The sequence below is a fragment of the Hipposideros armiger genome, unplaced genomic scaffold (assembly GCF_001890085.2).
Source record: "Hipposideros armiger isolate ML-2016 unplaced genomic scaffold, ASM189008v1 scaffold_27, whole genome shotgun sequence".
Classification (NCBI taxonomy): Eukaryota; Metazoa; Chordata; class Mammalia; order Chiroptera; family Hipposideridae; genus Hipposideros; species Hipposideros armiger.
The window spans coordinates 5,213,695-5,227,646 of record NW_017731377.1 but is presented as its reverse complement, the minus strand read 5'-3'; the positions used below and the strand labels follow the sequence as shown (position 1 = coordinate 5,227,646).

The following is a 13,952-nucleotide window of genomic DNA, read 5'->3' as shown; positions in this document are numbered from 1 at the left end:
AGTCGCCGGCTTCTGGACAGCCACTCACTGCGGCTGCTGGCCACTCACACTGGCTGCTGGCTACACACGGTAGCCCATGGCAACCCACTGCAGCAGGGGCTGCAGCCTACACCACCAACGGTGACTCACAGCAGCCCAGCTCCAGGTTGAGTTGTTGTTCAGCATCTTAGCTGTAGACGGCAGTGTCACTGGCCCTCATATGTGGGATCCGAACCGGGGCCCTCTGGTGTCCCAAGCCAGCTCTTAACCATCGCGCCACTCGGCTGGCCCCAAAACATATTTTTCTTAATTATAAGTTATCAAGTTTATTTCCTCTACTCGTCCTTATTTGGATGTGAGTACATGGTCTACTGACAAAACGTAATTTCCTATTGTCCTAAAGGATCACATCATCTAGTTTTTTGGTGTTGGTCTAGAATCTAGACATCTTTCATATTATGCAAATAGACTCACTAGACTTTGGCCTAAGTGACTACGCGATGCACTAGATTAGAAGTGAATAAATCTACCCAGGAGACAAGCACAGATGCAGAGCTGTTAACCCTTGACACACTAACTGTGACTTTTTGGGTTCATGTGAATGTGAGGAGGGTAGAAAAGACTGAATTTGTTGGCAAAAATTGCTAGTCACCCAAGGCCAGATTCTTTGCCTTGGATTGTTTTGGGACAACTTTGCCAACAATTGAGAAAAGACGATAACTTGGACAGTTGCCTGTAATTCTTATAAACCCTCCCAGCCGGAGGTAACTGTTAACTTTAAAACACTCCTGTTAAACCTTCTGACATCTAGTAGAGGCTGACTGACTCTGCTCCCAATTCCACTTCACCTGAATTCCAAACACTACATGTGTTCTGATATTCCAATGGTGTTGAGTCATATCAAATCAGGCAAGCCAGCAAGCTTTGGGAGTTAGTGGAGGAGAACATTTTGAAATAATCTAAAAAGAACATGCTTGTTAATTATAAGAGGGTGAAGGAGGAGGCGTTTTCTCCCCAAGTAATTGGACCCATATGGAAATGAGGCTTTGCAAAAATTGAATTATTAAAAAAATATCAGTAGAATGATGTCTAAATTTTAAGTCAAACAGTGGCTCCCTACATATTTTAGCCCAAATAGACCCACAAAATCCACCCATTTATTCATTCACTGATGAAAACACTTGCTGCGTGTTTACTACGTGCCAAGTACATGGTTGGGTATTAAACCACACTCGATGTGTAAGGGAAATGAAGAAAAAGTATCCTGTGGCCCTTCTAGAAGTACCATTCTCAGAAATGGCCCCAACCAGACAAGGACAACTGCCTGTGTGCCATCTAGTCTCTCTACCACCGACATTTCCTCATAGTCCAAAAGGAGGAGGTTGTGGTTCCGAGTGGCCTTTGAAGTATTTCATTGATCTACCCTGTTTGCATTGACAGGCATCAGAAAGACGTCTTGACAATGGAGAGCCAAGCTGACTGATGACAGACACAATGCCTGGCTTGTAAGTAAACTCATCCCTACTTTGAAACCCATTGATAAAAACAAGCTTTTGCCTCTAGAGACACAGTGACATGACAGCTCAAGAACTTGTTCCAACAAGGACCATCAAATTGGGTACAGAGCCTGATTCACCTTTGTATGTTCAGCACTGTGTTTTGCTCAGAGTAGATGCTCAGGAAATCTTGTTTTATCTAAAGTGAAAGGAGGAGAAGCCTTCTGCATGGGGACATACACAGCAGAGACTCAGAAGTCTCCCCAGTGCAGTGATCCATGTAACATAAAGTTAATTTTGCCACCGTATATAAACAAAGTCTGCCCGAGGTATTTTTATTTCATTTAGTTTGGAAGTCACTCAAGGCAGAGTTCAGAATTAAGAAATTAGATACTATCTTGGATATTGGTGATGGGCCATGGAAAATAAATTAGGTCCTTTAAATAGCAAGTATAAAACAAACTCAGGAATTATCCGGAGAAAAAAATGGCAAAGCAAACTTTTAAATAAATTTTTCTGTAATCAAATCTTTTTGGAATTCAGACAATATTGTCGACTCAGAACTTTGTTGTAAAAATAAAACTGTCAAAATAATAATATAAAATAACTGTCGAATACTTCATTTTTATGAATTTGTTTTTTCAAAAGAAAACAGAGACTCTGCCAATTTATCCCTCAATAACCTTCCAACTGTGTAAAGCATTAAAATAATACATGCTATTTAAAAATTATTAGGAACCTGTTAAATTGGCAAGTACTCAGGTTTCATGCACTCAGGATTTTGCTTTGGTGGGAAGCAAATTCTATAAACTCCCTCCTGGAATTATTAAATAGTTTTGTATGTGAGCAACAATTTTCTTATAACTAGAGGGGAAATGTTGTGTAAATAATACATTTTTATCTGCTGTATTCTTCTGTTAGCATAAGATACCAATGAAACAATCCACAGGAAGGAAGAAGAAACCTTCCTCCCTCTCATGGAGTCTCTTTTCAGAGGAGTTAGATAGACCAAGGGGAAGGATTCTTCTCCATCTCCTTCAGAGTTTATGGCCACATCAGGGAGGCTTGTTACTGCTGGCTTTATTGTCTACACAAGGACACTGAGTCCACTGTTAGGGGCACATCATGTCACATACCACAGACTCTTGTGTGCATGTGTGTGTGCACGTCTCTCCAGTAAATAAATAATAGCCTTTCTGGGGAGTCTTATCTTCTGTTGGGAGGCTGAGCATCTGACCCAGCCCAGGTAGAGAACCCAAACAGAGTTGGGAACAAGGAGTGTGCTCATAATAGTGATCTGCCCCCCTTTTATCTTTTTTCCCTCTTCTGTTTTTTTCCCCCACTTATCATTGGTAAGCACCTCCATGTATGTTTACTAGGTGACATAAGTTATTATAAGAACAGAAGGTAATAAAATTTGTAATTTATACAGAAACCTGTATTGGGCATCTCTTCTATGCAATCTGCCGTGCAAGTCATAAGGGAGATGCAAGATGAATGAGGCATCATCCCGCTCTCTTGGAGTTGACAGTCTAAATGACTGAGACTAGCTCACAGGTGATTGGGTGTTTCAGTCATATTGACTTGTCAAATAGTGTTTGGTTGCTGAGCAAGTGGTCATAAAGACTGTAAAACCAAAAACAAAAACAGAAATCAGCCTTCCACCAAAGCAAATTAAATAATGAAGACCCAAATTGGGTCGTTTACCATTTTCTATTTTAAATATACTTCATCTGAACATTTGCTTATTAAGAGGGGTTTTTGTTTTATATGACATTAAAGAAGCCATATGACCTTTTTCTTTATTTCTTTTTAATTCAATTCAATGAAATATCAGGATTCAGCACCTTGATTTGTTATTTTTTAGCATTGTGGGAACTTTTAGAAACACAGTCATCCTAACTAATAGCAATGGAATGTAGGTTTTATTTAATAGTTTTTAAAAGTTAGGTATGTTCAAAGCTTAGTACAAAAAGGTGACTAAAATGAACAAGTCTCAGGAAATATCAGTGGATTGTAGTAAAAGCATTTTTTAAAAAGTCCTCTGTGAGCAATAAACTTTAAACACATTTCCCCCCGAAGATCAAAGGACGCAAGTGAAGATGAAATAAGTAAAGTCTTAAAAAGGAAGGAAATTCTGACATATGCTACAACATGGATGAACCTTCAAGACATTATGCTACAAGTAAGCGAAAGAAGCCAGTCACAAAAGGACAAATATTGTATAATTTTCCTTATATGAGGTACCTAGAGTAATCAAATTCATAGAAACAGAAAGTAGAATGGTGGTTGCCAGGGGCTAGGGGGAGGGGGCCTGAGGAGTTAGTGTTTAATGAGTACAGAGTTTTAATTTGGGAAGATGAAAAAGTTCTAGTGATGGATGGTGGCAGTGGTCACACAGGATGTACTTAATATCACTGAAAAATGAACCTGAAAAATGGTTAAAATGGTAAATTTTATATCATGTATATATTACCGCAATTAAAAAAAACAACTCAGTGGTGAAGGCAGCCTGATGTTAAAAGCAAGTCTTTTCTGCCCATAGTATGTCAAAAGGATTCCTTGGGCTGGGAGAAGGAGAAACACGGGAAGCGAGAATGAGAGGCAGACAATGGTGGGTTCCTGAGAAAGGCTCCTGCGCCCGGCTTGTGAGGAATGGACAAAACCCTTCTTAGATCTAAAATAGGGAGAACTTGGCCCTTGCTACCAGGATAAAGCCAGAGAATGGCAAGAATTCTGAAGAGGAAAAACTATGCCTGGGTACTATGTCTTGGTCATCTGGGTGTTAGCCTTACAAAATCCCCAGGCCCTAGTAGGTGTAAGAGCAGCACAGTAATTGCTGTGTGCCCAAGACCGGTGAGGAAATGGCAGAAAGAGGCACGGGAACTCAAGGGCAGGCTGGGGGAGCTGAAGGGGACCTCACAAGATTGAATTTATGACCAGGGACAACCCAGGTGGATGGGTAACTCGGTGTCCCCTGAGTGGACAGAAAACATAGAGAACCAGATGAGCCTCTCTGGTGCCTTGGCTATGTGCAAGCCAGCCTAGAATTTGTATATGACAGCAGGAACAGAGAAAGCTCCCGAATTGTCTGAATGAAGGCTTGACATATAATTACAGTTGCATCATTAAGTTACGTTTCTTGCACCCTGAATCTCCAGCCCTATATCAAACACCAGCCATCCTTACATTCTTTCTAGCTCTCCACAGGCTATCCAGCCACTTAAGGCCTTCATAATAACATTCTATGCTCATTTTTCACTTGTATGAGAATTTCCATCATTCTTGACTTCAGTTAACACCACGGGGTGATGCCTTATCGATTGATTCTTTATTTTACCTGAACAGAAGGAAGATATTGGCTGTCTAATCCATTAAGAATTTGAAGTTGAAAATGGCAGCACCGCGTGTACGTTCGTTCAAATAAACAAGCAGATGAAGGGCCGGCCGAGTGGCGCGATGGTTAAGAACTCGCTTGGGATGCCAGAGGGCCCCGGTTCGGATCCCACATATGAGGGCCAGTGAACACTGCCCTCCACAGCTAAGATGCTGAACAACAGCTCAACCTGGAGCTGGGCTGCCGTGAGTCGCTGGCGACGGCGTAGGCTGCAGTCCCTGTGGCAGTGGGTTGCCATGGGCTACCGTGTGTAGCCAGCAGCCAGCGTGAGCGGCCAGCAGCCGCAGTGAGCGGCCGTCCAGAAGCCGGCGACTGATCCGCCTCGCCCTGGAAGAGCGCAGTGATGGTGCCAACTTGGGCAAGTGAAGCAACGTCCTCCACAACTAGACTGAAGAACAAAACGACAGCAACTTGTCTGTTCCCCTTCCCCAATCCCCCAGCACTGTTCCCATCCCCTCAATTCCCCAATAAAAAATCTTAAAAAAAAAAAAAACCAAGCAGATGAAAAGTGGACGCTTGAGATACTGCCTCCTATGGCTCTTCTGGCCACGCTCTCTTCAGCAAGAGAAATGAAAATTGGAGTTCAATGCATGTTGCTTTCTTATGTCCCATCCTTGCAGCTTCCAGAGGGAGGAAATCCTGCTGCAATGAGCTGCTGAGTAAATAACTGCCTGAAACGCACATGAGGTCTAAGAGTTGAACTCTTCATAAAGGTGCGGCCTATAGTTTTCTTAGAAAAAGGGGGGAAAATGTTCACTACCCCAGGAACAGGAAAGTCTCCTCATTTTCGCTTCCCTGTTAGGTAAATGCTTTTCCTCTGTCGTTCACAGAATATTTGTGCACCGTGTCAGAATACACTTCTTTTTTTTTGTTTGTTTTGTTAGCTGAGCCATCCTGCTACCTTTTGGCAGCTCAGCGGCTGCTCACCTCAGGCCGGGACTCAAACCACTGTTGCTCAGAGCTCAAACTCTTGAGCGAGCTCTTAACCAACTGAGCCACTCAGCTGGCCCAACCATGTCAGGGTAGAGGTGCATCAGTAGCACATGCGCCCATGGACAGCTGACCCTCTCCCCTCCCAGTGCACCAGGACCCACACAGGAGCAGATTTACACGTTAGGGGACTATTTTCTATTTGGGGATGGGGGAAGGAAGGTGAGTTGAATGAATACGATCAAGTTCCTGGCCTGAGATGGTCAGCACATGGCCTTGTTTTTGTTTTTCCTTAAAGGAACAATTCTAAACCCTATTGACTGGGGATTTGGCTCCCCCCAAACCCTTGGATTTTAGTATCTGAAAAGCTAATTTGAAAAGCGTAATTCCCACTTAATAAAGCTTTGTTCTGCTGATATCAATTTAATATGATTTTCCCAGTGTTTATTTTAAGTTCCAAATAGAGCCTCTTGTAATAGGCGGCTCACATAGAATCCCATCTCTTCATTTCGCTAATCCTACTGCAAATAAGTGTTCCCTGGGCTCTGCAGGCAAATCCTTGTAATCCTGGGGATGCGGTCCTTAAGTAACTAACCTCTTGTTGGGAAAAAAAAATACCAGCTCTGGTCTTCATCACACTGCTATAGTCCACTGAGCCCAGGTTTGGGCAGTTTCCAGTGTTCTTGTCTAGAGACTTCAGCTGCCTGTAAGGCTTCTGAACACTCGTGTTTTCCTCGCAGGTCTGTTGGTGGGCGACTCACAGCTCTAGTTCTCCCTCTTGCTGGCTCCTGTGCTCGCTCGCTCTTTCTCCTCTCACCCTGGGAATTAAAGGTATGTGTTCCACAGTCTCGGTAACACTGGCTTTTAAGTGAGACCACAGTCCAAAATAATAAATGAGATTTTAAACAATGTTTGAAGTGGGTACGAGCCATGTTGTACATTTCAAGACTGATATTCTTGCAGAAGCCCATTGTGGAAGATGATGAAAGGCATAAATGAATCACAGATGCGGGTGAAACAAAAACAAATGAAATAAAGAAAATGAACAGACACCGATTTTAGAAATGATTTTCTATTCCTAATTAGGCTTGATACCACCATGTTTGGTTACTGGTGTGTTTTCACTCACGTCTTTTGACCTTCTTAAAAAAGGCAACAGAGACGTCACTTCAAGGCAGCCACATTTCAGTTGCAATGTGTGACGCAATTAGTTCAAGGTACTAGTAGAGTAGCCACCACACCTACAGTAACATCTGGATTCTTGGTAAATGGTGTGCTGCCCAGATCTCATTTCAATACGCATGACAATATGACATTTGCTCCCACAGCCTTCTACATTGCCCCATTTCTGAACTTGGCATGTAATAGTTATAAAATGAGATGGGTGGATAAGGGAACCACAACACACTGCTTGGGAACCCACTAACGCCCAATTTACTAGCCCAGGTATGAATGACTACTGTAAACCAGAATGGTACCCCAAATGACAAAGGTATGAACAGAGAATGAATAATTAGCTAACAGCTCAATGCAGACATTGGTTTGTTTTCATAATTTTAGGCTGAATATACACGGCTTGATGAAAGCTTTGAAAAACTGAGTATAATTCTTTATGAAAATCAAAAGAACAATGAGTTATGTTTTAAAAAAACAACAACTAATTTTCGGTAACTGGATATTTTCATGGCACCAAATTATCTCGCCACCTTGGTGACTTGCTAATTAACAAAGGGAAAATGCATTTTACCAGTGAAGAGAGTTGTGGTTGCCATCACCTTAACTCAGTGATCAAACCTGATGTTACCAATAGTGGGGTAACTAACCTTACTGTGCTGCTGATGTCACTCTCTACGAAGTAGATAGTCTCACGTATGGAGTATTCTTCAAAATGTGTAAACCGAATCTCATCAAGAGTTTAGATCTAGGGCCGGCCGAGTGGCGCGATGGTTAAGAACTGGCTTGGGACGCCAGAGGGCCCCGGTTCGGATCCCACATATGAGGGCCAGTGACACTGCCCTCCACAGCTAAGATGCTGAACAACAGCTCAACCTGGAGCTGGGCTGCTGTGAGTCACCGGCGACGGCGTAGGCTGCAGCCCCTGTGGCAGTGGGTTGCCATGGGCTACCATGTGAAGCCAGCAGCCAGCATGAGCGGCCGTCCAGAAGCCGGCGACTGATCTGCCTCACCCCGCAATGATGGTGCCAACTTGGGCCAGTGAAGCAACGCCCTCCACAACTAGACTGAAGAACAAAAGGACAGCAACTTGTCTGTTCCCCTTCCCCCAATTCCCCAGCGCTGTTCCCATCCCCCAATTCCTCAATAAAAATCTTTAAAAAAAAAAGACTTTAGATCTAAAGAACATACAAAAAATAGAGGAACAAGTTAAAGCACCACAAAAAAAGGATCCAAAAGTCCAGAATTGGGGCATTCTATAAGAGAACTGGCCTGCCCTCTTCAAAAAGTCAATAGCACGGAAAAGGTTGTGTATGTGTGTGAGTGTGTGTTTGTGCGCGCGTGCATGCATGCGCACTATTCTAGATTAAAAGAAACTGAAGACATAACACAGTTGACCCTTGCACAATGCAGGCGCCAATCCCCACACAGTTGAAAATCCATGTGTAATTTTTTTTTTTTTTAGCTGAGCCATCCTATCACCTGTTGGCAGCTCAGCTGCAGCTCAGCTTGGGCTGGGAATCAAACTGGCGACCCTGTTGCTCAGAGCTGTCACTCTTTTTTTTTTTTAAGATTTTTATTGGGGAATTGGGGGGGATGAGAACAGCGCTGGGGAATTGGGGGAAGGGGAACAGACAAGTTGCTGTCGTTTTTTTTGTTGTTCTTCAGTCTAGTTGTGGAGGATGTTGCTTCACTGGCCCAAGTTGGCACCATCATTGCGCTCTTCCTGGGTGAGGCAGATCAGTCACCGGTTTCTGGACGGCTGCTCACTACGGCTACTGGCCGCTCACACTGGCTGCTGGCTACATACAGTAGCCCATGGCAACCCATCTGCCACCACCTGCGACTCACGGCAGCCCAGCTCCAGGTTGAGCTGTTGTTCAGCATCTTAGCTGTGGAGGGCAGTGTCACTGGCCCTCATATGTGGGATCCGAACCAGGGCCCTCTGGCATTTCAAACCAGTTCTTAACCATCACGCCACTTGGCCGGTCAGAGCTGTCACTCTTGAGTGAGCTCTTAACCAACTGAGCCACTCAGCCAGCCCCCCACGTGTAACTTTTGACTCCCAGTTGTGCCTCAGTATTTGCAGGGGACTGGTCTCCCTACACCAAAATCCACAGATGCTCAAGTCCCTTATATAAAATGGCGAAGAGCAATGCATAGAGTCGGGCCTCTGTAGCCATGGATTCTCTATCTTGGGAAAATACTGTTTTTGATCTGTGGTTGGTTGAATCTGTGGATGCGAAACCCAGGGATATGGAGGGCCAACTGTATATTTATTGAAAAAAAATCTGTATATTTATTGAAAAAATATGAACTGAGCAGGTCCACTTATACGTAGAAAAAAATCTGCGTATAAGTGGACCCGCTGAGTTCAAACCTGTGTTGTTCAAAGGTCAACTGTAATTGTAAATGTGCTCCTCAACTGGATACTAAATTGGAAAAAAAAAATCTATAAAACCAAGGTTATAATTTGAATACGGACTGGGTATTACATACTAGGAAAGTAATATTAACTTCTTAAGTGGGATATATTGGAATTTGGTTATGTAAGAGGACATATGCTAAAGTTCTTGGGGTGATTGACTTTAAAATGGTTGGACAACAACAAAATACAGGTAAGCAGTGAAGCAAAGAAGACAAAATGATAATTTTTGATGAAAGGTATTAGGTTATGGGTATCCATTGTATTATTTTTTCTATTTCTCTACATGTTTGAACATTTTTATGATAAAATGTTTTTTAAAACCTTACCTTTATTACTTAATTTCTGAAAATTGGATGTTTCAAAACTAGTTAGTTTCTCTCCATCCATTTTGACCTGATTAACCTGCCAAATTCACCAAAAAATAAACCAATAAACAAAATACTAATAATTTTTTAAAGTTAACTATAACCTGCAGCCCTCATGTAAAAAGTCATCTACTGGCAAAAACAACAGAAAGGCAATAACTTAAGATAAACTATATCAATTTTCTTATCTAATAAGGAAAAAACCAAAAACTTAAAGTGGTAACAGTGCCTGGTTTTTAAGTTAAAATCAGTAAAATTGATTATTTACTGTTTGTATCAATGAATGATATTTAAGTAGATGGTTACAAATGAAAACAATCTTGCTAATTGCAAATTATTTATTGTAATCAACGTTTCAGTGTTGTAACCTGTTGTAATCAACTTTTTCATTGAAGCAAAGGGAGTCCTGTCAGAAAAAAGACAGCTAGACTTAGGGAACTGCCCATAATTTGTGAATAATTGTGCCAGTTTGCAAATTAATAAAATAATTTACCCCTCACATCTATATTAATCAGCCCACTTTCCTAACTGGATGGACGTGTGGAACATGCTAATTAAACAAAATACAGTAATACCTTGGTTTGCGAGCATAATTCGCTCTGGAAACAAACTACTCATACTGCAAGGCATCGCTCGTTTACCACGTTAAAATGTGTTAGAAATGTTTGCTCATCTTGTGGAACACTCGCAAACCAAGTTACTCGCAATCCAAGGTTTTACTGTATTTATATTTTACCATATACATTTGACTTAAATAGTTGTCCTGATTTGGTAGTCAAATATTGATTTATAAAATTGCTGAAATTCATTTCCTGTAATAATAAAGTGAAAATGGTACAGGACTGGGAGTTATGCAACCTACATGATAGGCCATTCTTATGTACTTATATAATAAATAAAGATCTATTTGACTTTGGGCAAGCCTCTAGTCTCTTTGGGCTTTAATTTCCTTATTTTAATCTGCCAGTGGATTATCTTAACTTGGGTTGGAAGGATGTATGAATCTACTGAAATTAAATACAGTCATGCACTGCTTAATAACAGGGATATGTTCTGAGGAACGTGTCCTTAGGTGATTTTGTCATTGTGCGAACATCAGAGTGCACTTACACAAATCTAGATCATATAACCTACTACACACCTATATATGGTATAAATAGCATATTGTTTCAGGTCACAAGCCTGTACAGAAGGTTACTCTACAAAACAACACAAGATTAAATCAAGTACAGGAGAAAATGATGCAACCAAAAGACATATGAGATGTATGTGGCAGCTGCCCATATAACACAGTTTTACAGCAATTTTTTTATAAGTAGAAACAGTACACTCTAAAATAACAATAAAAAGTATAGTATAGTAAATTACATAAACCAGTTACATATTTATTATCATCAAGTATTATGTACTGTTCATAACTATATGTGCTATACTTTTATACGACTGGCACCACAGTGGGTTTGTTGACACCAGCATCGCCATAAACACAGCGATAATGTGTTTTATGTACTATGATGTTATTATAGTTATGACGTCACTAGGAAATAGAAAGTTTTCAGCTCCATTATCTTATGGGACCTCTATCATATATGCGGCCTATCGTTAACCAAAATGTTGTTCTGTGGTGCATGACTGCAGTTCATGTCTGTTAGCATAGAAACATTTTTCTGAGAAGTTGGGTAGATTAGATATGGGAGTTGCAGCAACTCCCATCTAAAGGTATTGGCTATTTCCCCATCCCTTGATCTGGGCTGGACTTGTGGCTTGCTCTTATCAACTGAATGAGGGAAAAGTGATGTTCTGTGACTTTCAAGGCTTGGACTTGAAGCTTCTGCTCTCATTCTCTTGAAATGCTGCTCCCACCACGTAAATTAGCCCTAGCTGTCTTGCTGGAGACAAGTGGCTCAGCTGACTGCCAGCATCAACCACCAAACCTGTGACTGAGACTATCTTGGACCAGCTAGCCTCAGTTAACCTAGCAGATGCCTGAAGCTGTCTGAGTGATCCCACATAAAACCAGCAGAAGAACCACCAAGCTGGGCCTAGCACAAATTGCAGAATTGTGAGCAAATTAGTAGTAGCTATTTATTTATTTATTTATTTATTTATTTTTAATTGAGGAATTGGGGGAGGGGACAAACCAAGTTGTTCTTCCATCTTTGCTGTGGAGAGCGCCAGTTGCCATCTGGCTGCCTGTCGGCAGCTCGTGGCCTCTAAGCTCAAGGTGCTGTGTTCATTCTTTGTTGCAGGTGGTCGTAGCCACCATCCCATGCAGGAGTCAAACCAGTAGCCTTGTTGTTAAGAGCGCACACTGTATCCACTGAGCCATCCAGGTGGCAGCTCAGCTCAAGTGCCAAGTTCAGTCTTAGTTGCAGGTGGGCATAACAAAATGGTAGCTATTTTAAGCCACTCATTTTTGTGATGGTTTGTTATACTGTGATATCTAAATACTTCAAGAGGGTATTTTAGTTTTTACCTAATTCTCAAAGGTAATAAATTATTAAATTTGAATTACGTTATTTAAAAGTTTATGATTTCTTGTCTCTACTCTCTTCATAAGCTATGCCATAGGTAATATTTAATGTAGTGAATCTTGCATTCAAAAGTAAATTCTAGAATTCTTAAACAGAAGAATCAGAAGGACTTTGAGTCTGTACTTCAAAGACTTTTTCCGCTTTCTTTTTGAAAAAAATGTGGACAGTGTTCAGGCACCTCTTTTCTTTTCTTTTCTTTTTTCTTTTCTTTTTTTTCTTTTCTTTTTGCTTTTACTTTCTTTTATTCTTTTATTCAGGCATCCCTTTCATTCTCCATAGCTTTTAAAGATTCAAGCAATTTCATCTGAAAATTCCATTAATATTCTTATTTGTTAGAAGTTGTTTGAACTTATTTAGGATAGCTAGCATTTGCTCCTAAGTGATCTTACTCTTCAATTCCTTCTTACCAAACTTTGTTCCATGCTTTCTGATCTAAAGAGTACAATAGTCTGAGGGTGTGGCCACCTGTATCTTCCCTATTGACATAATATTGACAAAATGCCAGCACAGTCCTACAGGGAGTCTATACTTGCTTTTGTTTCAAACAGCCCTCTTCATCATCTAGAATGATAGCCTCCTTCTGGATTTAGTCTTTCTGACTCTTTCTCACATATTTTTGACAGATTTTTTTTGTATCTATACTTGTTTTTTCTAGATCATCTTTCACATTTTACATACACCATTAAAAATATATATCAGATCTCAGCAGACAGCTTCCTGCATGAAGATACTAAATCTTTTTTGGCTTCCTTATGCTGTTTTCCTCTCCACCGCCCTACTTTGGACCATGTACAATAGTAGCATCAGAATTTTATTTTGAGGAATCACCCCTGCTTCTTTTTGGAATCTCAGACTAGGAGGTCAAAGTCAGGCTTTTATAATTTCCTGAGATGTTTTAAAACTCTAACTGAGTGTGTGTCTGGCAGTGACCACATCCCTCTGGAATTTTCTGATGGCCAGGTGGCCCTCTTCCAGGGTTCTTGTCACTTCTGATTTTCCATTTGGGGCCTCTGAGTTGGCCAGAATTAGAAGCAGGGTGTTAATCCTCTTCATCGCTTCCTTTCCCTTCTAAAAGATGAAATTATCATGGTGGGTCAGTGATTCCCAAACTGACTGTACATTCAAATCATTTGGGGCACTTAAAAAAAATGTCTGGGGCCCTACCCTGCTTTAATTAAAATGAGTGGAGCCTGCCCATCAATTTTTTTTTAATTCTGGGATTATTCTAACATACAGCCAGGGCTGAAAACATGAATTGAGGCAAATCATGAATGTATTAAATGTTCTGAGTTTAGAAAATGAGACATCTGGCAGATGCCTGGATGTTGACGTCCCCATCATGAAGATTTTGAATGCTTCTCTTCTCTAGTCCATTAAGTTTCTACACAGGCAGTCTAGTTCTAGCATGCCTAAATGGGATCACGGCAACCAGAACCATGATATTACTTTCTTATTGTTAATATTAATCTCAACACAGCTCTAACATCTTTAAACAAGATGAAGCTAGACAGCTTCAAAGTTCAGGGGACATTTTGGGACATTTGCTTTTCCGAAATTCCAAATAAAGATGAATTACATTGCTCTTGATGTTTTTTTCTTATTAGTAAAGAGAGCAATTTGACAAAGGAAGTATATTTAAAATGAAAAAAA

The 13,952-nt window shown here is 41.0% G+C and overlaps 1 protein-coding gene across 1 annotated transcript in view; it reads left to right on the top strand.

Moving 5' to 3' along the window:
* Positions 1 to 4,976, top strand: part of SAP30 (Sin3A associated protein 30) — a 102,356-nt gene extending 97,380 nt beyond the window's left edge. The window contains exons 5-6 of the transcript XR_002123227.1: positions 1,420 to 1,484; positions 4,824 to 4,976. The gene's annotated coding sequence lies outside the window, so the exon portion shown is untranslated. The remainder of the gene's footprint in view (positions 1 to 1,419; positions 1,485 to 4,823) is intronic.
* Positions 4,977 to 13,952: the final 8,976 nt, after the last annotated feature.